We start from the raw sequence: 26193 nt of genomic DNA on the forward strand, positions 1-26193 counted from the left end.
CTGCCAGGTATCTATAATGGAGATGCATTAGTTAACTAACCACTGTCCTTACCTTAGAGACTGTACCGGGGACGAGTGCTCCTGGCATGTATTGCTGCAAAAAAGCCACCCAAACTTAATGCTGAAAACAAAACAATAATTTATTTTGTTCACAAGTCTCTAATTTGGGCAAGACTCAGAGCACTAGCTCATCTCTGCTCCATGTCTTCTCCCCAGAAGTTCAAAGGCTGGGGGCTGGAATCACCTGAAGGCTTGTTTGCTGACTTGTCTGGAGGTTGATGCTGGCTGTTGGCTGAGACATTAGGTAGGCCTGTGCCCTTTCTGACCTTGCTTCAAAAGTCACATACATCTCTTTTGTCACAGTCCATTCCTCGAAGCAGTGACAAAAGCCCACTTGTGCTCACGGGGAGGTCCTTTTCATTGAACAAATGTCAATATGCAGACATATTTTAAAACTGACACAAGAAAATAGACAATTACCATGCAGTAGGAAAAGTGCTGTGTGGACAGGGTAGGCAATGGGGCTTGGGTATAACCTGGGATTAACACCCAACTCAATGGTGGGAGTCAGGAAAGTCTTCCTAAAAGAAATTGTACTAGTATTCAATCTAATTCCTGAGAGGTGAGTTGGGATCAGCCAGGAGAATGGGGGCAGTGTGGTGAGAAGAGTGGTACACGTAGAGGAACTAAGAAAGAACTGAGCAAGTTTACAGTTAATTTGGTAGAGCCAGATGTAGAGTATGAGAAAGGATGACAAGGCATGAGGCTGGAGAGGGGACAATGAAAGGCCTTGTAAACCATCCCTTAGAAGGGTGTGGATTTTACTCTGCAGCCCATGGGGGAGTCACTGAAGTATTCTAAACAGGGAGTTGCAGATCAGATTTGCATTTTCTAAAAAACACTATTGCTGTGCAGAGAACTTGGTATGGAGGAGGTATGGGGGTAAGACTGGCAATAAACAGCCAGTTCAAAAGCCGTGAGAGTAACCCAGGTGAGCTGAGGATGAGGTGGTGGTGGTGATGGGGGCGGAAACAAAATGAAGAAGTCAGGAGATCTGAAGAGTTAAGATTAATTGGATTTGGTGATTAAAGATTGGTTGGTGGGAGGGAGAGAAAGGAGTCAAGGGCAAGAACAAGATTCTTGCCTTGAGTAACTGGATGTATCATTCACTCTCTTATGGGACATAAGAAGAGGAACAGTTTTGGTAGATGGGATAAGGGGATGCTGATGGATCCTATTTTGAGTCTGGAGTGTCTGTGGAACACCACGTGGAACTGTCCAATAGGTTGTTGGATATACATGTTTAAAACTCATAGGAAGCCTGGGCTTTGAAAAAGTAATTGAGAGTCATCAGCATAATGAATTTATAGATGGCAGTTGAAGATTTGGGTGAATGGAGTAAAATGAAAGCCAAGAAGGAATCCTGGGGTTTGCCAATATTTAAAGAATGGGGAACAGAAAGAGAATCCCACAATGTGGATGGTAAAATAAGAAAGTCTCCAGAAAACTGGAAAGTGTGGCATCATAGAAACCAGGGGAAGATTGGCCCCAACATTTTCTGTTCTTCCCTGTACCCTCTATGAGGCAAATCTCAGGGCAACGGGCATCCCAAATACCTGTTAAAATCAACATCAATATCATCAATGAATAATATGGAATTTTACTGAAGATTATGTGGGCAGGTAAAGGTCTGATTGCATACCACGTACCAAAATTTGATGAAAATCCTTTTTACCATCTCTACTCTTTCTCTTACAAGTTTGCTTCCCTCATCTCCTCTCTCTCTTCTCTATGCATAAGCCTCTTTCTCCAGCTTCCTCAGTACCCCTATCCCCCAATCTTTTATCTCTTTTCTTATTTTGTCTTCTCTCCCCTTTGCACTTTGCTCTGAGAGGCCATTACTAATAAATACTTTTATTTATTAACAGAGACAGTTGCATTTAGTAACCTGGAGATTCATTACCAACTAGGCCGAGAACAATTTTAGTGTAGAAGCAGGGGTGAAGGGCAGGTTATAGTTATTAAGAACAAACTAGACTCATTGTTAAACATGTTGGATTCAACATATACATTAATCTCTATGCCCACTTAAAACCTCATTAAAATGACAGTTGTGGCTTCCACAGAAATGTGCTCTTCAGATCTTCTGCTCTAGAGAGCAAAACACACCAATGGTTTCAGTTGCCACCTCTCTAGATCCACCACTGCCTTTGTGCCAAGGCCACACTTCCTGTGGGCTGTTTCTGATGGTGCATGGTGGGGATACTAATGCAAGCTCATTACAGTGAGACACAGGACTCCTCCAATGAGTGACATTGGCTTAAACGCTTCCCATTAGCCTGGTCAACCCTTCCTTTTACCACGATGTAGTCCTGTACTGTTCCTAGCCAATCTTCATTCCTTCCTTTTGTTTACGGGCATCCAACCTACTGCAGTCTATTTCCCCAAACAAATCTCTCGTATGTCTAATCCAGTCCTGACATCCACTTCTCAAAGGGCCCAAACTAACACAACTAAAATAAAAAAGGCAGAAATGCACAAGGCAAAAGAGATAAGATAGCAGCAGGGGAGAGATATCAACGAAATTCTGGAAGATGGAAAGTTGGTGGGTGAAAGGTAACAGATTCACAGAAGAGAAAGGTGAAACCTAGGTGCTGACAGTGAGGGTAACCATCAAGAAGGAAGCTGATTTGAGTGGCAGAATCTCCAAAAAGCTGAAGAAATAGAGGCATGAAACACTGGTGAGGGCCTGAGAATACAAGGAAGATTAGTTGAAAGGTGCACGAAGAGCAGTAGATCACCAGATTCCTCCCTTCACTACAAAAGTCCAGGTGAAGGGGCCGGCCCGTGGCTCACTTGGGAGAGCGTGGTGCTGACAACACCAAGTCAAGGGTTAAGATCCCCTTACCAGTCATCTTTAAAAAAAAAGAAAAAGTCCAGGTGAATTAACTACAAAAGTCCAGGTGAAGGGGCCGGCCCGTGGCTCACTTGGGAGAGCGTGGTGCTGACAACACCAAGTCAAGGGTTAAGATCCCCTTACCAGTCATCTTTAAAAAAAAAGAAAAAGTCCAGGTGAATTACCTCTCCCATTACCCTGTAAGGAGACTGGAGGTGCCAATCTTGGCAGGTACAGGGAGAGAGGGATTAACTGCAAGTCTATAAGCTGGTGCGAACTACTCCCCTAATCCCTGGTACTAGCAGCACTCTCTTTATGAGAGGCCCTCAGAATGTCAATAGTCAGGCTTATATCTCCCCCGACAGAAGATTAAAGAATTATTTTCCAGGGAAACCAGTCTACCCTCCCAGAAATAGTTAGAGAAACCATCAATTGGGGTCTCCCAAATGCCAGGTCCAATCACCATCTAGTGAAATCCACTGGTGCATACACTAAACCTCCCAAAGAAACAAACAGACAAATAAAAAGAGATAAAAGCAACTCAAAAGAAAAGAAAATAAGCAAGAAAATGGGAAGATCAGTCCAGGAAGTCCAAATCTAAGTAAAAGCTACTTCCAGAAAAAGAAGAGAGAAGAGGAAGAGGAGGGAGGAAACAGAGAGGGAGATGAAGAGAAAAAAGAAGAAAAAGAGTATTATCAAATAGTAGAAGAAAATGTCCCAGAATTGAAGTCCGTGTTTCCAGAATGAAAGGGTTCACTGAGTGTCCAACACAATAAAGGAAGAATGACCCACACCAAGGCACATCGTTATAAAATTTTTGAACATTGTATTAAAGAGAAGATCTTAGAATCTTCCAGTGAGAGGAGTAAAAACAAAAAACTGATCACATACAAAGCATTAGGAACCGGAATGCCATCTAACATTGCAACAGAAACCCTAGACTTTAGGAGACCATGAAGCAATACTTTTGAAAGTCTTGGAAAAAATGTTTTCCAAACTTAAATGTTATACTTAATCAAACTACCAATAAAATATGAGGGTGGAATAAAGATATATAAGATCTTTAAAAATTAACTTCCAATGTAACCTTTCTCAAGAAGCTATTGGAGGATGCACTCCACCAAAAAGACAGAGTAAACCAAGAAAGAGCAAAGTTGTTGTCAGGGAAACATGGAGTGACCCAACACAGGAGAGATGTAAGACTGTGGGACTGTGAGCATAACTGACTCCATCTTAGACCCTTCCCATAAAGTTGTACAGCAACTAGGGGGAAGGTGGTTAGGACAGACAGAAACAACCTGCTGACTGTGAAGAAGGAAAGATTAAGTACAGGTGTGACCATAAGCTTGCCTGGCCACCTGCATCAATGTTTGGCACTAATTAGGTTAAGCTTGTTTACAAACTGCCTGTATAAACCTGAGCTCAGCCTTGAGATAGTGTGGAGAGAAGCTTGGTGTATGCTTTGGGTTGCCATCCTCCCAGCCTATTACATTGTAAGTAAGTTGCCCTGTAGTAAAGTGATTTGCTTTATTGCATGGAATGGCCTATATTGTTGTTCAGCCTTGAGATAACTTTCCAGTTAGATGGACAATCTGCCCTTGATCCACCTTCAGACAAAATCTCTGTACTTACAGGCCCCCATTAATCAACTCACACAGGACACATCAGAACCTGCCCCCCCATGACCATACCACCCATTCTTTCCCAGCCCCTACCTCTTGTCCAATTCCAGCATTGTAAATTTGAGACCCTAACTTTACACAAGTCTTACTTATGTTTAAATCCCTTGTTACCATAATCCACTATTATAATGACCTTCTCCAATGATTTTCTGCATTAATTTTTCATTCACTCACTCACTGAGAGCCCATGTTGGCACAGTTGAATTTGAAGAGAAACTATGGGGAAAAAATAGGTATAATAAAATTACTGTTGAAAATTGTATTAGTCTGTTTCTGTTGCTTATAACAGAATACCTGGATCTGGGTAATTTATAAAGAAATGATACCTATTGCTTATGGTTTTGGGGGATGGGAAGTCCAAAGTCCAGGGAACACACCTGGTAAAAGACCTTGTTTGTGGTGAGAGGGACACAGGAGTCTCACATGGCAGAATAGTGGAGGAGGGGGGGGAGAGAGAGAGAGAGAGAGTGTTTCTCTTGCACTCTCCTTTTAAAGCCCTCAGAACCATGCCCATGACCACCATTTAATTATCAACTTATTCCATTTACTAGGGCATGGTCCTCACAATCTAATCACCTCTTCAAGCCCTCACTTTTCAATTACCATAATAGAATTTCCCACCCTCTTAACACTGTTTCACTAGGGGTTAAGTTTCTAATACGTGGACTTTGGGGGACACAAATTCAATCCAAAGCAAAAACCATTTAAATTGCCTTTAAAGCCGGGCTTTTGGAAGCTTAAAGGAAAAAATGATCTTTTTGTTTGTTTGTTTCTCTTTGCATTTTTGATAAGCCTTCCTTTCCCTGAAACAGTGAAGACTGAAGTCTGATTGGAAAGTGGAACAGAGAGAGTGTAGGTAAAGGGAATTCTCCCTCTCTGAATTTTTTTTTTTTTTTGTCTTTTGTCTTTTTCGGTGTCCAGCAACGGATCGCAACCCTCAGTGTTGCCCCCATACCGGACCGGGGACCGGCAACGGGATCGCAACCCTTGGTGTTGCTCCCGCGCCTCGCTCAGCCAGTGAGCGGGAACCGGTCTGTATGTGGGATCCGAACCCTCGGGCGGGAGCGCCGCCGCGCTTCCCAAGTGGTGCACTATCCAGTGCACCACCGGGCCGGCCCTGAATTTTGTTTAAGGTGGGTATGTGCATTGTGGGACCCACTTTGTGCCAACACCCTGGAAAGTAGGAAATAAGGTCTTTTTCTTCCAGGGAAATTATCAGGACCCAAGACTTATAATTAAGTTCATATTTGTGAAATCTTAACCTTCTCATTTATATTCTGTCTTTCCAAGTACATCATGTTTTTGCTTTCAACCTGCTTTGAGTTTTGAGAGACTGAGTTATAGGAGGCCCAGGTACTTAGTGATACTGGGGTCTGCACATGAGTTTTATAATTTTATTTATTTATTTATTTTCCTTTAAATTTTTATTTTGTCGATATACAATGTGGTTGATTATTATGGCCCATCATCGAAACCTCCCTCCCTCCTCCCTCTCCCCCCTCCCACCCAACAATGTCCTTTCCGTTTGCTTGTTGTAACAACTTCAAAGGATTGTAGTTGTTATATCTTCTTCCCCACGCCCCCCGGTTATTTTTTGTGTGTGTGAGTGAATTTATTTATTTATTTTTAGCACCCACCAATAAGTGAGAACATGTGGTATTTCTTTTTCTCTGCCTGACTCGTTTCACTTAATATAATTCTCTCAAGTTCCATCCATGTTGTTGCAAATGGCAGTATTTCATTCGTTTTTATAGCTGAGTAGTATTCCATTGTGTAGATATACCACATTTTCCGTATCCACTCATCCGATGATGGACATTTGGGCTGATTCCAGCTCTTGGCTATTGTGAAGAGTGCTGCAATGAACATTGGGAAACAAGTATACCTTCGACTTGATGATTTCCATTCCTTTGGATATATTCCCAGCAGTGGGATAGCTGGATCGTATGGTAGATCTATCTTCAGCTGTTTAAGGAACCTCCAAACCATTTTCCATAGGGGTTGCACCATTATGCATTCCCACCAACAATGTAAGAGAGTTCCTTTTTCTCCGCAACCACACCAGCATTTATCGTTCAGCATCTTTTGGATTTTAGCCATCCTAACTGGGGTGAGATGGTATCTCAGTGTGGTTTTGATTTGCATTTCCCGGATGCTGAGTGATGTTGAGCATTTTTTCATATGACTGTTGGCCATTTGCATATCTTCTTTAGAGAAATGCCTACTTAGCTCTTTTGCCCATTTTTTAATTGGGTTGCTTGTTTTTTCCTTGTAAAGTTGTTTGAGTTCCTTATATATTCTGGATATTAGTCCTTTGTCAGATATGTATTTTGCAAATATTTTCTCCCACTCTGTTGGCTGTCTTTTAGCTCTGTTAATTGTTTCTTTTGCTGTGCAGAAACTTTTCAGTTTGATATAGTCCCATTTGTTTATTTTTCCTTTGGTTGCCCATGCTTTTGGGGTCATATTCATGAAGTCTGTGCCCAGCCCTATTTGCTGAAGGGTTTCTCCTATGTTTTCTTTAATAAGTTTTATTGTTTCAGGGTGTCTATTTAAATCCAACTCAAATCTCCCAAACTCATTCTATGAAGCAACCATCATCCTGATACCAAAACCAGGTAAAGATTGCGCATATCCAAAATGATGCTGAGCAAAAAAAATAAAGCAGGAGGCATAACACTACCTGACTTTAAGCTATACTACAAAGCTACAATAACCAAAACAGTATGGTACTGGCATAAAAACAGACACACTGATCAATGGAATAGAATAGAGAATCCAGAAATCAACCCACACACTTACTGCCATCTGATCTTTGACAAAGGCACCAAGCCTATTCCCTGGGGTAGGGACTGCCTCTTCAGCAAGTGGTACTGGGAGAACTGGATATCCATATGCAGGAGAATGAAACTAGACCCATATCTCTCACCACATACTAAAATCAACTCAGAATGGAGTTTTATAATTTTTATGTGTATCCAAGATACTGCTGGTGCTTGCAGGGAAGTAGCAGACGCGGCTGGTGCTCTGCTTCTCTCTGCTGTGCCCATCCGTGCTCACTGGCAGCTGTTGTTGCAGACAGTTTCCAGAGCATGGGTGACTTCCTGCCTCAAGCACCTGCATCTCCATTTTTAGCTGCCTCGGGGCTTTCTTGGCACCATGAGGAGCTTGCAGGGCCTCAACCAGGCTCAACCCAGAAGTGCAGGGGCATTAGCAGTCCTGGGGCAGGAGGCGATTCTCACCCAATGGGAGATGGAAGTCAGTGGATAAATGCTCCAGTCTTCCCATCCTCCCACGGAATGACTCTGAGCAGGACTAACTCTGAACTTGGCCAACCCGGAGAGTGAGTGTCTCCTTAAATTTTGCTCCCAGGTGCCTCACTCACTTCTCCCTAGTTCTGGTTCTAATTCTGAGGCAAGTTCTTCCTAGTTTCCGAGAGGGTCTCTAGCAGGTCCCAGTAGCCCATAGTTAGTAACTTGCTTATTAACATAACTGTCTTACTCTGTTTGTACTGCTATTAACAAAATACCCGAGACCAGGTCATTTATAAACAACCTCTTTGTACAAGTTCGGACACATACACGTGGGCACTTTTTGTTTTTTGGTGATTGAAGATGGTGTTGGGTGTTGTTGCTCCTGCTGGTTTGTGTGTGTGGTGTGTGTGTGTGTGTGTGTGTAGAGGCATTCAGAGAGGTGTGAGGGGAGATGAAGACTATGAATGTTAAGAAGGCAGGGATGGTCTGGATAGTTGCATCACATTTCTTCACTTTGGTCTCCTGGCAGCAGGCCTGCTTATGAGTCCCTGTGGGAAAGGTGCCAGGGCAAGTAACAGGGGTGCTGTGTTCGTGAAGACTGGGGAGGATTAGGGCACACACAGTTCTGCTTCAAGACCAAGGTGACCAAAGGCAGCAGACAGTGAATGATACATGCCCCGAGCCCTCCTTTCCCACACTGGCCCTAGCCCCGGCCCCCAGACTACAGTGCTCATTCTGGCTCAGAGACCGGTCAGCAGAAATATACAGAACTCGGTGGGGCTTTAGTCAAGCCCCAGTGGAGCCATGCTATGTGCAGTACATGACAGCTGGGACAATGAAAAGTCTGCACCTCCTGTAAGGGGCTGGGGGGCTGCAGACAGTCCCTGAGCAGGACAGAGTAGAAGAGCATGGGTAGGGAGGCCTTTGAGAGGGGCAGAAATTCCTGAATGAGCAGGTAGAGGTGCAGAGCTGACAAAGTGTCGGAGATTTTGATAATGTGACTTAATTGGCAGTCATAGGCAGGTGAATGTTGGGCTATTCAGCTCTGCAAAGCCTGCTATCAACTTGCTGGCATCCGCATGACTTAAACATCCTGTTGTGCAGAAAGCTTGGCAGTCAGATGTCCTGGACTCTACTTCTGTCACTAACAATAACCTTGGACAAGCCACTTGACTTCTCTATGCCTCAGTTTCCTTCATCTTATTTATGTCCTCATTGGGCAAGATGAAGGTAAGGTCCTTTTTAATACCAAGGTAACCAGAGTTCTTTTACCAGAAAGTGCTGCCAGACGTGTTGAGGCCTAGAGAACATACCATTATATGGCTCCTATCCTTCAAATTCATTAGTGGCCCATGGGCCTGAGATCACCTTTGTCATATGCTCATGGATGAAGTACCTAGTTATGACCAGACACTGTTTAGTAACAGCTTTTACACAAATGTCCACATCAAGACTTTATCTTAAATGTGTGAGAGACAACTCTTAAATTGGTGTTTTATTGTCCTTAAGCTAACATACCTTTGTTGAGTTCATTGTAGATCATAAATTTGACCATGAAACACAGTTAGCCCAACTGGCAACTAACCGCGCCCATTTGTGGTTAGTTTGGAAGGAACTCGAAAGTGCCCTTTCCAGCTGTCGGTTCCCTGCCTGATCTCTGAGTTCTCTCCTATGCTTTATAACTGACACCTTTCATTATTTTTACTCCCCACAGAGTTGGCAGATTGCTGTTTCAGAAAGTTAAATGGAACGCCTCCAGTGGAGGTGTGATATCATGGTGTCCTGCTTTCTAGAACAGAAAGTCTACCTCCAAGGTACCATCTTCTGGGAGCCCCAGGCTGAGAGTTCTCCTGCCCTGGCTGTGCTCTGGGTGGCACAGCTGAACTGGCAGTAAACTGTACATTTATTTCTGATTAGCAGCCAGGCTGGACAGGGATCACACAAGACGAGCTTGACAATAGTACCATGCTGTTTTGCCTCAGAAATAGTTCTTAAGGAAAGATTTTGTCCTGGGGGGCAGGCTGTGAAAAGAAGACAAAAATCATACGTGAACTAATCAGAGGGCCAATGGGAAAGCCCATGATGAAAAAGAAACTTTTAAAAGCATATTGTTAATTTCCGAATATGCTATTACCATCTAATAACAATAAGACGGAATATTTCTCGAATGCTGACTATTTACCAGCTGTGTTCCTAGTATTTCTGTATAGGTTAGCTCATTAATTCTTATCACAAACCTATGAGCAGATACTATCCTTGCTGTATAAATGAGAAAACAGGCACAGAGATGGTAAATAACCTGTCCAGGGTCACTCAGCTACCCAAGGATCAAGGCTGGGATTTGAAAACACACTTAGCCACACTACTGTCTCGAGAGCAAGGATGCTTCCATCCATGTGGCAAATGAAGATAGGAGCCTCTTTAATTATAATCATATTTCAGCCTAAAATAGAGGAGGGGCACAGTGAGTCCAAACCCTCTGCCATGGCTCCTCAGCCCTTCCTGGCCTTGGACAGCCTCACTACCTCATCTGTCACCACGCCCCACCAAGAGATTTTCCTGGGCTCCAGCCACAGTAGGCAACTTTGCCTGCACCCACCTTGTTTCGCCCAATCCCCTGAGCTTTTCTGCCCTTACACATACACCTGGAAAGCTCTTCTTCTGAGTTTGGAGAAATCCTTCATTCTTTAGACTCAGCTCAATTGTCAACTCCTCTTTGAAACTTTCTCAGACCTTTCAGACTGAATTGTTGGTCATTTGTGCTTCTTCTACCCCTGACTTACATCTTCAACACAGCTCGTGTCACGTCACACTGCATTTCTTGTTCTCTCCCCTCTGAGCTGTGATCTTCTTCAAAGCATGGATAGGATGTAGCACAGTGCATGGCACACAGCTGGTGCTTAATAAATGTTTGCTGGAAAGAAATGCCTAAAGCAATTGGTACCGTCATTAGATAATTATGGGCATTCAGAGATTCTGTCTCCAAGCTTATGCAAAGAACTTTATTTTTGACTCTAACAATCCTGATAATTATCTCAGTCCTTTCACTTATTTTGGCTTGTTTGCATATGTTGTTGACACTCTATAAATATTTCACTATTTGATGATGATGATATTAAAATATGAAGCAAATAACCCCTCTAAAGATAACAAGGCCCATGATAAAACATATATTTTCAGGGCTAATCATGGAATCCTCCCTTTCCATTCTACCAGGTAGGCAGGTATGCAGGTAATACTTGTAAGAGGATAGGTTTGTTGTTCCTATCTTAGATATGATAGGAATTAGAAATTTTTGACATAACTAATGAGCCTCTGAGCTTTGTAAACAGTCTTTAAAGATGGGGTGAGTTTGAGAATAATTTATTTATAATACATAGACAAACCATTAGTTGATTTTACTAAAGAGTTACAACTAATTCCCAATTTTGCCTGTGCTAAGAGTATAGCTGTAATCTCTCTAAGCAGTTGCTGACCTAGTCAAGGATACCCGGGTCAGTGGCTCAGGGCCCTTAATTTCTTTGATCTTTTCTCCTCTTTGTCATGGGGCTTACCATCTCCTGCTGCAATGAATTGATACCCAGTCATTTGCTTTGCCGAACATCCTTACAGACTCCTTCCTCACTCGTAGGTTTCTTTGTTGGGTTCTTTTCCCTTGTGTAGTTTATTCTCTTGCATATTCTTTTCTTTTCTCTTCTCTATAGTTTGTTTCCCTGGTTCTCCTCAACACTGACCCCAGTCATAAAGCCCTCTATTCCTATCTTAGTCCCAAAGATCACTTTTAGGGCAGCCTCTATTTAGCTCAGTATTAATGCTATTTACTCACTAAAACTATTCTTTGGGGTACATGTGGTCTAGACCAGGACCTCTTAGTAATTATCTTTTGCTTTTTAGAAAGGCGATTTTCACACTCTTTGGGGGAAAGAGATGGAATTCCTAGTAAGGCTTCACCAGGGAGAGTTTCCTCCCACGCCACTCCATCCTTCCCACAAAGAATCAGAACAATCTCTCTACCCATGGTATGTCCCAGCTGTTTTACCTTAAATCTCATCAGAACATTTTACATAATGTTTTGATGTGGTTATATAAAATGATCCCCGCTGATCAGGAAACACTTTTTGAAAACAGTTTTTATGATCAAACAGTGAGTAGAGCTGACTGCCCTGACCCTTAACCCTTTTCTGAGTCTCTCCCCCCAGGCTGGAGTGAAGGCAACTGGTAATAATAAAGTTGAATGTTTAATAATTTATTCAAGTGCTTGAAGAAACTTGGTTGAATATTTTTATAATCTTGAAATGGAGAAGGAATCTGTAAACATCAAAGCCAGAAACCCTAAAGGAGAAGATTTATAGTTTTTAAAAAAATGATAATCTGGGAAAAATATTTGCAGCATATGTAATAGTCAGGCGTTAAAATGCTTGGTTTAACAAGGATGAATAAATAAGAAAAGGACAAACACTGGATTTAAAAAGTCAATAAACATGAAAAGATGTTCAATTTTACTAGTAATCAAAGAAAATATAAGTCAAAACTAATACATTTTGATAAAGGGATGAAAAACTAGGCAGACTCATACCAATATATGAGGGCACTTCAAAAAGTTCATGGAAAGATTTATCTTATCCTTTAATTCTATTTTTCCATGAACTTTCTGAAGTACCCTCATATATCTACAATATTAGTCTGGAAATACTGAAAATACCAAGTGCTGAAAAGGATGTGGAGCAATTGGAACTCTGGATATTGCTGGTGAGAATATAAAATGGTGCAACTACTCTGGAAAACAGTTTGGCAGTTTTTTGTAAAGTTAAAGATGCACTTACCGTATGACCCAGCAATCCCACTCCTGGGTATTTACACTAGAGAAATAAAAATTTATATTCGCACACACAAAAAAACTTCTATGGTAATGTTTATAGCAGCTCTATGCATAACTGCCAACACCTGGGAAAACAATACCCTTCAATGGGTGAATGGATAAACAAACTGTGGTATACCGATATAATGAATTAGCAGCTAGCAATAAAAAACCAAAAAAACAGGCTTGCAGATTAGGCCAGTTGGTCAGAGCACGGTGTTGATAACACCAAGGTCCAGGGTTCCATCCCTGTACCGGTCAGCTGTCAAAAAAATAAACAAAAACCAAAATATTGATACATGCTACGAAGTGCATGAATCTCAGAAGCATTACACTTAGTAAAGAAGCCAGCCTCAAAGGTTTCATACTATATGATTTCATTTATTTAACATTCTTAAAAAGACAAAATTATGGAGACAGAGAATAGAGTGTGACTATAAAGTGATAGTATGAGGGAATTTTTGGGGGATGAAACTGTTCTGTATCCTGATTATGGTCTTAGTAACACAAATCTACATATGTGCTAAGATTCATAGAACTGTATACCAAAATAAAAAAGTAAATTTTACTCTATGATAATTAAAAACCAACGAATAAAACCTTAGGCTTTCTCATATCCTGTTCACGAGAGTACACATTGGTGCCAACTTTTATGGAGGGCAATTTAGCTTTATCTATCAATATGTAAAGTTTGTCTATTCTACTACTTAGCAATACCACTTTTGATTCCTAGGAATCTTTGAGCATGTGTGCAGAGATAATGCAAAGATAATCATGGCCACATTTTTTATGATTACAAAAAAGAGTTAAAAACTAAATGTCTTATCTGTAGGGATTTGCTTTCCAGTTATATGTACAGTGGAATATAATATATCCATGTTAAATAATGATAAAATCTATATTTGTTTACATGGAAAAATGTCTATATTATGTAGTAAAAATAATAGCTTACAAATAGCATATATGGCATGAACTTGTTTTTAAAAATGAGAAGGATATTTCCAAATATATATTTATTCATAGATATAATTCTGGAAGAGTGTACACCAGACACATTGACAGAAATCGTTTTGGGGCTTGTAGTGATTCTCACTCCTTTCTTTGTATCTTTTTCATAGTGTTTTTATCTTAATAATTTTGCTATAGTCTGGACATTTGACTATGAGCATGAATTATGTACATATTTTTCAACTTTATTTTCATTTTTACAAATCCCATGCAAAGTGTGAAGTTTTGAGTTTTAGACCATGTTAAATTTTTCCAAGTCAAAACGTATTTATTTAAATCACATGTAACCCCTACCCTAAAGTTTCCTGTAGAAATATGTTACAAAAGAGATCACTTAGCTGTGTATTTCTGAGACCAAAAATATTATTTCTACTGTTTAACTTTTCACCTTCCAAATGTGTGAGTTACAAATACTCTTCTACATTTTTGAGGAGTTGCCTTCGATATTTAAAGTGTAAATTCTTGAGTTGAAGGAAAATAACCTCAAGTTGTTTATATGGTTAAAAATCAAATAATGCACTTTATTTAGTATAAAGTATAACTCTACTAGACAAATAGTGAGTGGGAGGATAAAATGGAAAGGTATCTATTACTAAATTTAGAAATTATGTCCTGATAGATTGATTTAAATATAACTTCTTGTCAAGCATCTGTTTTTAGAATCAAATTACTATGACTGTATGGTTTCCTTGAAATCTCATACTCTCACATTTCTGTTAGCCTTTGCATGGTTTTAAGAAAGTGAAGAGTGTGAAACTGCAAATTTATTTTTCATTCTGTCATATTTTATAAGACACACTAGTCATTTCACAGAAATATAAGGTGACACAAAAATTGTCTGCAGAAGAAATAATTGCCATTATCTCATTGAATCTTGGGTCATTCTAAGTTATCTCTTTCCCACACACTGAAGATTCCACTGCGAATGCTTTTGTCTCTCCAGCCCACATGTTTTTCTGACCTCTCTCTTCTCCAATGTTGCCTGCTTGTGTGCCCCAGTGGAGAGCTGACCACTTTTCAATCCTGCTTCCTTTGTTTATCTCCAGGGTTCAGTTCAATAAACAAAGTGGCTTGGATCAAACTGGGCTCTTGTAGGTTTGGATGTGTTTCTTTGGTCTCATGTTTAGTTACCAAAAAAGAGTGTTGCTTCTGACCTCTTTGACTGTTCCCTGCTGATTTTACTCGACCTGTGATACTGGTGAAGGGTGAGATTTTTGAGGAAGTGCTATTGCTTTTGTTAGAGGTAGTAATGCCTTTTATTGCTTTGTGAATCAAGTTGTGTTCAGTTACAATCATAAACACGTGCCTTAAAAAATAAAACTAGCTAACGTAGAAACTCAGTGTTACAATCTTCAAGGAAGGATGCAATTCTTATTACAGATACAGAAATGAGAATTCAGTTATACTTGTATTGTAAAAGGACTCTCAGCTGGATTTAACTTCAAGGTTTAGGTAATTCACTGCTTCCTACACTCACATGCTCTAACACTTCTCCCAACACATTCTCAGAGTGCAGGATGCACTAGTATTACCCCACACCCCATGCTGTCCCCCACCAAAAAAAACCCCAAAACAAAACCAACTTCTCTGTCAAGGGGCCACAAGCTGAGAAGCCTATAGGGATCAAGCATGTAGTGCTAATGAGTAAGGCAGTCTGTTTAAAAAAAACATGGATAAGTGAGAACTTTAGCGAAGTAGAAAGAGCATGCTCCATCTAAAAAGATCCCCTCTACAATACCAGCTGATTGTTGCTATGTGGGCACAGGCATTGTATGGTCAGATCTCTCCTCTTTTCAATAGAAGTGAGAACTAAAAATTTTTATGTGTTTCCAAGGTCAGGACCAGCATGGTGTAATTCCAGCAGTGGACGGGGGTACGTGAGACTTTGTGGGACCAGTCTTTAGCAGTGCTGCATTGTGCTAATCACAGTGCAATTAGCTGCTAAAAATACTGAGCCTGATGGTGAACAGATTGGGCTCTCTAGATCTCTAGAATCCAAGGGTTTTTAGGCAACTCTGGGGAAGGGAGGGAGAGGGAGGGATATCTCAAGAAAGAGATGCTGGACTTCTGCTAGTAGGTGTGTATTGGAGTAATTAAACAGAAAATTAATACATGACTGTATTCCAGTCTGGTGCATACTGGTTAATTTAATTGGAAACATAAATTTAAAAATCCACAGATTGGAGTTTTGGAAAGGAATCATATTAATTTATTGTTCGACACTGAAGAACAATTGTATTGTTGCTTGGGATAATAATAATAATAATAATAATAATGATAATAAATGGAGATAATAATAGCAGCTGTTATTTATTGGCACAGTACCAAGTACTTCACATGTACTAACTCATCTAATACCCACCGCATCCCTATAAGGTGGCTTCGACTATTGCCTCCATTTGACAGATGAATAAACTGAGGCACAGAGATGTGAAGTAACATACCAAAGGACACACAGATATGTTTTACAGATAAGAGGGATAAATCAGAAGGTTAGATAAGTAGGAAGGTTTAAACATGGGACTTTCCCCTCAGATGTGAACCCCTAGGATTGTTTTAAAATCCTCCTTCTTTATTTTCTTTTACAGTTTATAAACCTAGTCACCAAGAAGAATTAGCTATGTTAACCATTTTTATCTCTCCAAATTCTTTTTGTTCTTTGTCACTTCATACACATGCTTTTAAAGTAGGTTAGGATTTGCTGTTTCCATGTGGTAATTTATGGTTTGCATTTTTGCAGTGGTAAACTATTTCCTCCTTCTACTTATCTACAAACCCTGTTTTTCACATCATTTTTTCTTATTTAAAAAATATCATGTTTACCCTAGAAATTTTGTAAAGTATGGACATGTATGAAAAAAATTACAATCTCAACCATCCACAGAAAATTACCATTAACACCTAGATGGGATTCTTTCCAGTGTTTTTCATGCACATATATTCAATAAAAAAGGCTATACACATATTAATAATTGTCTTACTACGTATGTGTCATACACACACATAATTATAGCCTTGCTTTTTTTTTTTTTCCTTTTTGTCTTTTTTACTGACTGGTAACGGGATCGCAACCCTTGGTGTTGCGCCCGCACTGCGCTCAACCAGTGAGCAGGAACCGGTCTCCACATGGGATCCGAACCCTTGGCGGGAGCGCCGCCACGCTCCCAGACGGTGCACTCTCCAGTGCGCCACCGGGCCGGCCCTAGCTTTGCTTTTTTAATTAACATTTATCATCAGCAGTTTCCTATTCACTATTCTTTGAAAACATTTTTATTTTTCGTAGCTACATAATATTCTATCATATAAATTTAGCAGAGTTTATTTTTAAAATTTCATGCAGTTAGATTATTAAATATTTAAAAAATATTCCCTCTTATAAATAATATAGTGACAGAATTCTTGAACATAGTCTTTGACCATATTTTTGGATATTTCCTTAGGATAAATTCCTCCAGGTAAAATGAGTGGGTCACAGGCTCTTGATACATGTTGCTAAATTGGCTGTCAGAATGTTGCACCCTGTGTACCTGACTAGCACCTTCAGTTTTTATGAGCATTATTACATCATTTTCCCGCTTTTCTCTCACCTTTTATTTTATTTTCCTCAGATGCCTTAGGACTAGAACCCCAGTTTAGCTCTCTTTTCTCATTCCGGCAGTGTTTCCAGGGCTGCCAATCCCAGCAGTAAGTGGCCTGATGTGGGGACTTCCTGCTGGACTCTGCTGGGTGATGGAGCCAACCAAGAGCCCATCAAGAGGAAATCAGCTGTAGGGTCAGCTCCGTGGCAAGCCCAGACCTCTATGAATGGAGCCCACTCCCCATTAATTAACATACATGTAACCAGCCAAGAAATTGCTCAGATTTCACTGGACAATGTCAGTCACCAGAAGCATGACAACAAAGAAGGGAAATAAAGGCCTGCTCCCACGGCATGGTCACAGTACATCTGGACTTTTGGTCTTTAAGAAGACAAAAATATTTGTTCTGTCCAGATAAGTTTAGAAGCCATGAACAGCACTGGGCGACCCAGGACCGATGAGGAAGACAACGGAGGGAAGACGATGTGTTCCCGAAGGAATCAACCCCAAAATGCTGAAGGGGAAGAGAAGGCTTGTCTCTTCAGAGGTCTAATAGAAAAAGGAATCTGGAACATTTCCTAGGATTTCTTTGTTTTTTAATGGCTTACTCTCTTATTAATATGTCAGAGAGAAGGAAATCTCCTGTCTAAGAGGTAAAACAGACCCTCATTCCAGAAATCACAGCCAGCAATATGGATTCTTGAGTGTCAAAAACGTCCTCTAAACAAGGAAAGAAATGCAGATACTGATGTTTTATTATAATAAATGCTTGGTTTCTTTTAACCCCCTGAGTCCAATTTTCTCCTCAAACTGAAGAGGGCTGACTGTCCTATGTGAATCTATCGTTACACCTGCTAATGGATCTGAGTTGAGGGTAATATTTGCCTATTAATTTGGATACTTAAACCCCCCCCCATCCCACAACTTTCCATCTAGTGAGAGAGGTGATTTCTAAATCTCTTTTCTGTCCCTCTTGCCTTCTGCTTCCAGAAAAGCAGCACAACAGGAGAACAGGGGTGGAAATGAGAGGAAGGATTTCCAAGCAATGGAAAAGTAGATGAGCAGAGACGTGGGAGTTTGTGGGATGGGGGTGGAAGAAGATGGAGGAGGAAGCAGGACATATAACGAAGCTTCAAAGTGCTTACAGTGCCCTGTTTTCAAAGGGCTTCGCAGGTCTTGCTAAGGAACTTCGAGGGTATTTTTTCTTTGTAAGCTAAGGAGAACCATAGGAAGTTTTGAGGGGGGAAAAGATATGATTAGATGGTTTTTGTTTTTGTGTTGGTTTGCTTAGCTCCTCCCCCCACCCCCGAGCAAAAATCACTTTATTGCAGTAAGGGAAGATAAATAGGAAGGGGAAGAAACTAGAGACAGGAATAGCAGTTTAGAGGTTACTGCAACACAGAAGCCCAGATGTTTGGCTTGGACTTAGGCAGTGGGGATGGACAGGAAGAGACAGATTTAAAATATACTTGAGAGGTATAATTGACCTGACCTTGGTGCTTTGTCCAACGAGAAGAGCAAGATGGAGACAGAGAGATTAAAAAAGTTAAGCAAGGATGACTATGATTTTCCAGAGTCAATGTTTGGATGATGATGTTATTAAGTGAAATTTTTAAAAAAGGCAGATGGAGGAGGGAGATTTAAAGGAAAGATAAGAGACACGCAATGAAGAAGGCCGTGTAAAAATGGAGACAGAGATTGGAGCGACACATCTACAAGCTAAGGAACACCAAGGATTTCTTGTAACTCCAAGAAGCTAGAAGAAGGAAGGAAGAACTCTCCCCCAGATTCTTCAAAGGAAGCATGGACTTGCCAACACCATGACTTCAGACTTCTGGCCTCTAGAACTGTAAGAGAATAAATTTCTGCTGTTTTACCTCCTCCCCGCCACTAATAATAAATAGATAGATAGATAGATAGATAGATAGTTAGATATGAAGGAAGATATTTAGTGTGGGTTTTTTTTTTTTGGTGGAGGAGGTTACTTGTAGAATGTCCTGCTAAATTTTGTGTAGGTAAATGTTAACATGTGGCTTTCAAAAAAAACCAAAAACACTCACAACCCTGATTTGTATCAGATTTCCAATGGTGCAAATAAGAGGGTATTTTGAAAAGTTTGTGGAAAAATTCAATTTATCTTTTAATTCTATCTTTCCACGAACTTTTTGAAGAGCTCTCATATTTACACCACTGGCGATTTCAAGCTAGCCTAGAGAAGTTACTCACTGAGGAAGTGGGAAGAGATATGCACAATCAGCTCTCCTGGGCTGGTGTGATCCAGCTCCACCAGGACACCCGTCCTGCTGGGTGCATCAGGGACCACAGAGCGCCTCGAGGAGATAAGGGCTGGCGACAGGGAGTGAATAGTATTGGTTAGGGGAGCATGTAAAAATAAAAAGAGAAAACCAGTATTAGGAAATATACATATAAAGAAACAGGAGTCAGAAAAAGAGAGGTTAAAGAGAAGGAAGTATCAGAAGAGAACCAGATTCATGAAATACAAGAGAAGAACTAGTTTCAAGAAGGAACGTGTGGTCAATAGTGTCAAATACAAGAGATCTAATAGCCTAAGGGCTTAAAAAAATGTCACCAGCATTAGCCATTAAGTGATTTTTCTGAGCTATTTTCTCTGCATTTTTCTACATCAAAAATATTTTTTAATGAAAAAAAGAAATCTTGTTCTCTTTCTAAGAAGGTCATTAATGAATGTGGACAGGACAGACTGAGAGCTGTGGGGGTGAAAATTTGACTGCATTCAGCTGGGGAGTTAATGAAAGGGAAGGAATAGAGATTAAATCTTTCCAGCAGTTTGGCTCTTAAGGGAAGGAGAGCTTGAAGGAAGAGTGGCTTTTAAAAAGATTTGTAACTTACTGAGCAACTAGAAACTCAGGGGAATAGATGTATGATCCAGGCTCACCTGTTGATCCGAATGGCAAACAGAGCAAACATCTTAAGTCCAGAAGCAATAGTGGTTTTGAATCTTGCTTGGGTGTCAGTAGGAGTCACATTAATATAGAAAATGATCACATTGGTCCAATTAAATTGAATTGTAGTGAGTGCTTATGTGATACATGATCTACTCAGCAAATAACATTGGTTCTTATACTTTTTTTTTGTTTGCTTGTTTTTGTTTTTGGTGGTTGATCAATACGGGGATCCAAATACTTGATCTTGGTGTTATCAGCACCATGTTCTAACCAAGTGAGTAATTGGCCAGCTCTATATCATCTTTCAATTCTATTTTTCCGTGAACTTTTTGAAATATCCTCATATTGGAATTAAGCTGACTCATATTTAAACTGTAGGTCCTTTTATGCCTCCTTATTGGAAAGATGTTCTACTTATTTTTTTCTTTTAATTTTGAGGCATCTCTCATTTTCCAGGAAATCTCCAAGATTCCAGTTATTAGGTCTTTTTAATCATAACAAATTCATTTTGAAAAATCACTTTAGAATATATTCTTTTTTATTCTTCATTGACTTCCTGCAACACTCTGGTTTTTTTTTTTTTTTTTTTTTTTTTTCAGAGTTTCCAGGAACCAAACAGTGTGTGTACCAGGCAAAAAACACATGTGTGGTGAAAACCACTTATATTTTAAACAATGTGTACATGTACATTTATGCAGACTAGTTAACATGTATATCAAAGCACAATCCAAGCAATGCCTTTTAGATAATCCCTAATTGCAAAGCTGCAATGGAATGATAAAATCGATCTTCTCTGTAGCTCCATGACCTCCAGTAGGGTCTCCAAGACTACAGCTGCCTGAAGGTTGATTCTGTAATTAGAAGATGCCAGGATCATCTCAGAACAGAACCTCAAGCCACCCAGGCTACATTTATGAAACCAGCTTCTCCACAGCAACAACAACAAAGAAGAGCCTTCTCACTTATTAGGGAAGGGACACCTAGGGTAGGGGATTGGGGTTTTGGTGTTGGTGTTAGCAGAAATCAAAAGATTTTGGAAAAAGCTCAGTGAAGCATACTCAGGAACAAATCAAGTATGACATTCAAAGGCTGGAGGGGAGAGAATTCACACTTGCAAAGTTCTTTCTCAAGGAGCACATCTCTTAGGCTCTAACTTTTGGAATTCAGTATTTTTGTCATGTGAAGCTGTCAAACTTGCAAAATGTGGGCTTGGTGTCAGCAGAAGTAAGTCCCTGTTTAATCTGGCTGAATCACTTAGCCTCTTTAGGGGGTTGGGCTCTTCTAACAGTAGAGATCAAAAAGACTAATAAATATATTTCAAACATTATAGTGTGTTAATGTATTCATTGTGAAGGGATGAGCAGATTCTTGACATCAAGAGTTGTTCTTCGTTAAACATGATTAAGTTTGGCTTTTGGCCATAGACTGATGTATCCAGAATCAATGGCTGTTTTCTCTCTGGGGTTTTCATTTACTTCTTGGGCTCACCTCCTTTCTCCAGCATCCTATCTTTGTCTTATTTGTATAGGACTTACTGTTGCCCATTCCCCACTAGAGCAACCTAAGGGTTTATCTTAATGAGAGTGATCTTGGGAGCCATATCCTTCAAAATTCCAAAAAGATTAATTTTGGTGGTGGGATTTTAATCACCATAACAGGTGGGGAAGGGGGAGAGAAGAGATGGAGGGTCAGGGAGATCAAATCATGCTAGGAATGGTAACATCTCCTCCAGGAGCTTTCCTTCATATACAGACAGAGATTATTTTTAACTCTTTGCTAGTCCTGGAGTTTTAAAAGTTTGGAACGGGAAAATCTTTATCAACCATAGGGAGCACCTGAAAATGACATTAATAGTCAGTTAATAATACCCTTCCAAGGAGCTCAAAGGTTTCAAAAAAATTCATTCTCAGAAAATCCCTCTGAGGGAGGGAGAGCATACATATTCTCTCTATTTTAAAGATGAAGAAATAGAGGCCGAACAACTTTACCTAAATTGTGGATCAGTGATTCAGTCAAGTTTGACCCCAGAATTTAATCTCTTGACCAGGGTTGCCCTTTGCCTGGGGCAAGAGAGACCCCTCACCTGGGCCCTGGGCTTCAGAAGACATGGCTCTGGTCCTCCTCAAACTGCATCCTTTCCTGAGGGCAAGCAGTCCAGGGCCAAGGCGCCATCCTACCCAGAGTTAGGAGTACCTGGGACCCCGGAATTCCTTGCTCTCAAGCCCCCTGGCGGGGCAAGGAATTTTGGGGTGCACTTCCAGGGATGCTTTGGCCTCTTCCCTGGGTCTGTTCCCAGGATTGACTGAACCATCGATGTGTGTAACTGGCCTTGAGTTATGGCGCAGAGGTACCTGTTGACTGTAGTGTGGTGGTGGTAGACACTCAGGAAGTGCAAGTTCTGGAATATGATGGAGCTGGGAGTGGGAAAAAAGGGGGTGGTGGGTGGTTCTCTTATCCCATCACATTCTTGCCAAAACTCAGGTCAAACTGTGAGGAGCCTAAATGTGAACCTGCCCTTCAAGGTTGCTACAAAGACATCTTTGTCAAGTTAGGAGACTTTTATTTTACAGTTTCTTGGCTTGACTTATGACCTAGATATTTACACCTATGGTATGTGGACCTCCATTTGTACTCTCACTTCTGGCCCTCAAATGTTTTGGGTAGTCTTGCTCCTGATTGCCAAAGCCACAGCCAAAGGGAGAAGTTGGAGAACAGAAGTGGCTGTTTTACACCACTGCTAGTCTCTAGCTGCACTTTGCAAATCTATACAAGCTAAAACACGAGCCCTGTGTATTTATCACAGGGATGCTGGTCCACATTTTTCTTTTTATGCGGCCTCCCTCCTCCTCCCAATTTACGAAGAGAAGGAGCAAGACGCTCTTCCCTGGTCCTCTAAGGGGCCTGGGGGGCTCAGGCTGGGAATCTCAAAGGCAGGAGGTTGCCTGTCTAAACCAAAGTCAAGGTATGTGGTGGAAAACAAAAACAGCTGGTTATTCAGAGGGCCGTGCGTCTTTCCCCTACCCTACATCTCTGAGAGGAAATAAAGACAACAGGGTTGGCTTGCTGAGGGCTTGCAGCCTCGGGCTCTCTCTCCCCCAATCCCTCCGACTTACTAAACTAACAAAGGAAAAAAAAAAAAAAAACATGCAGAAAGCACGAGTTTATAGGAATCGATTTCCACTAGTGCACTGTCTGCCCGGAAAGTGGACTAGGTAATCTCCCGCGCAGCCCCAAGCCCCGCGTGTCCCGCTGGTCCTAGGCTGGCCGGGGCGGGGGCGGGGGCCGCGGACATCGGGGCGCGGACCCCATGAGGCCGGCAGCACCCTGCACCCCCTGCCGTCAACCCCGCGGGGAGTGGGGGAACGTCGCCCGTTTAAGGGGCGGGCCGCGGCTCCACGTGCTTTCTGCTGAGTGACTGAACTACATAAACAGAGGCCGGGAAGGGGGCGGGGGAAGAGGGAGAGAACAGGCTTTGACCGATAGTAACCCCGGCGCTCGGTGCAGCAGAATCTATAAAAGGAACTAGTCTCGGCAAAAAACCCTTGATTCCGAGGGAGAGTGAGCGGGGCCGGGGCCGAGCGATCTGAGCCGACCCCTCTCTCCCCGGCGCGGGTGGGCAGGACAGGGGCAGCCGAGGACCCACGCCAGCAGAGCCAGTTTCTTGGAGCGCTTGGCTCCTGTTTTCTCCCCTCCTTCGGAAGGGTCTGTCGAAGGCTGGAGGAAAGAGACGCAGACACAAAGTGCAAAGCAGGTAGGAGGCTCTCCAGTGGCTTGGGCGTTTTGGTTTTGTTCGGGACCGAGGAGGCTTTGGGAAGCGCTCGGTTTCGGGGATTTAGGTCCGGACCCGCACATCCCCACCTCCTGCAACCCAGATGGGGTGGGGTGGGGGGCGTACATGGGGAGAGGATGTCCTAGGACCGGCTCTGGCGACCCCGGGACGCTGCGCTCGGGGCTCGCGCGGCCGTGGAGTCCGGGGAGCATCTCTGGGCGGGGAGACTCGGGCGCAGTCCCTAGGGCGCCGCGGGGTCGCGGGTGCCGAGGGCGCCGCTGGCGGGTGGGGAGAGTGGCAGCTGTGGCTGCGAGCGCTTCCCTTTGTTCGCAGGCGCCGAGCCGGCTGGAAACCCCTCTGGTTGCGGGCCGGCCGGCACACACCGGGACGAATCCTAGCTCCGAGTCCCCATTGCGTTCTTAAGAAGCTGGCTTGAGTTGGGCTCGGACCTGGACGTCCGCTCCGTGTGCCCCCCAAGTGGAGCGGCGCGTCCTTGTTCCCCTAGAACTCAAGTAGGAGTGTCCCAAACCAAGTCCGTTGTGCTGTTGCTCGCGTGAGGCCTCGGGGCTTTGTTTGACCTGCCTGGGTGTCCTGTCTACTGTGTCCGTGCTGTTGTCACACCCGAGCTGTTGTCCTTGGTGCAGCGGGGGGACGAGTTTTGTCACTTTTAAATAGGGAAGACTTAGGAGAGGCTGCGGACACTCGGGGCTGGGGTGCCCACGTCTCCCTCCGCCCCATCTTCCTGCCCTTTGCTGCTCGTCTCTTGGGGCAGCTTCAGGCCGGGCACGGATGGGGAAGCAGGAGGGAGGTGGTGCAGCCGAATGACCGGGAGTAACCCCGGCGGGCGGCGCGCGACTCGGAGCTCGCGGCTGGGCTGGGCTCCGCCGTGAGGGCGGGGGGCTGGGCGCCGGCTGCGGTGGCCCCCGGAGACTGGCCCGCAGCGCCTCCTGGCCGGGCGGCGTAGGAACCGGCCGGGTGCAGGCAGTGGGGCAGGACGCCGAGAGGCGAGTCGTTCGCTCCTTCCGACTGTGAATCCTGTGAAGAGCGGTGGTTGCAGACTGGGAGGAACCCTGGGGGTTCGGGCAAAAGCCTGTCTGGTTGTTTTTTGTTAGCGTGTTTCTTGTCTCCCACGCCGCTGCTAAATCGGAGAAGGTCCTCGGGGTGGCGGCCGGTGTCAGGGTTGTCTGGACGTGCCTCTCTCTCTCTCTCTTTTTTAAAGCACTTATCAGAAAGAAGGGAAGAAATGGGATTAAAAATGAACAAAGAAAGAAAAAGAAAAAGAAGTTAAGTGTCTGGCACTAGAAGTAATTGGCCTTCGTCTTTTGCAGCATTGATACCATAAGCTTTTAAAACCCACGACTTTTCAATGACAACTCACAAAGGGAGCGGGTGGTACATACATTCATGAACTAGAGGACAGATTTTTTTTTTTTTTTTTTTAATATGACCTGTAAGGGGATCTTAACCCTCGACTTGGTGTTGTCAGCACCACGCTCTCCCGAGTGGGCTAACCGGCCATCCCTATATAGGGATCCGAACCCTTGGCTTCGGTGTTATCAGCACCGCACTCTCGGGCCGGCCCCAAATTTGGTATTTTAAAAAAACTTCCTTGGTGATGAAAATCAGCAAGTTTCTTTCCCTCAATGGCCCAATCCCTGCCCCCCTCAAAGGGCACCAAAAATTTGCCCCAAGTTCAACAGCGGAGTTTTAGTGGTTTTCTTTACAGTAGCTTGGAACCCAAACCTAAGTTTTGATCTTCTTTTCAGACAAAACTTAAACAGCGACGAAAAAAGTACTTATTTTTTCCTCTTCCCTTTTATTTCAGCCTATTTTTGTCAAATAATAGAAGCTACCACAAATAATATAGACTTTCTGTTGTTCATCTCGTTCTCTTGGGAAACTTCTCTGACATCAAAGTGTGAAAGTGTGGAGAAGATTCCTGAGTAGAACTTCTACCAAGTATGAGGGAAGTTTCCATTATCAGCCTTTTTCTCAAGTGCTCCCATAAACCATTAAAATAATTCATGATAAGAAGTTTTTGGAAAAACATTGGATACACAGCAAATCAGTATCTACTTGAGAACAAGCAATAGAATCAGAGGGACCCGGAAAGAGGGTCTCTAGCCTTCATGATGACCACAATCCATTTAAGGGATGAGAATTGCTACTGTACACAGAGTAATGCATGAGACCCTTTAGAAGCACCAGCATGGTGTTGGAG

The 26193-nt window shown here is 42.4% G+C and overlaps 1 protein-coding gene across 1 annotated transcript in view; it reads left to right on the forward strand.

The window, feature by feature from the left end:
• Window positions 1-23851: 23851 nt before the first annotated feature.
• ABCA1 (ATP-binding cassette, sub-family A (ABC1), member 1) overlaps window positions 23852-26193 on the forward strand; it is a 149520-nt gene continuing 147178 nt past the window's right edge. The window contains exon 1 of the mRNA XM_008587847.1: window positions 23852-23954. The gene's annotated coding sequence lies outside the window, so the exon portion shown is untranslated. The remainder of the gene's footprint in view (window positions 23955-26193) is intronic.

This window comes from Galeopterus variegatus, unplaced genomic scaffold, assembly GCF_000696425.1.
Source record: "Galeopterus variegatus unplaced genomic scaffold, G_variegatus-3.0.2 Scaffold4570, whole genome shotgun sequence".
NCBI classification, from domain to species: domain Eukaryota; kingdom Metazoa; phylum Chordata; class Mammalia; order Dermoptera; family Cynocephalidae; genus Galeopterus; species Galeopterus variegatus.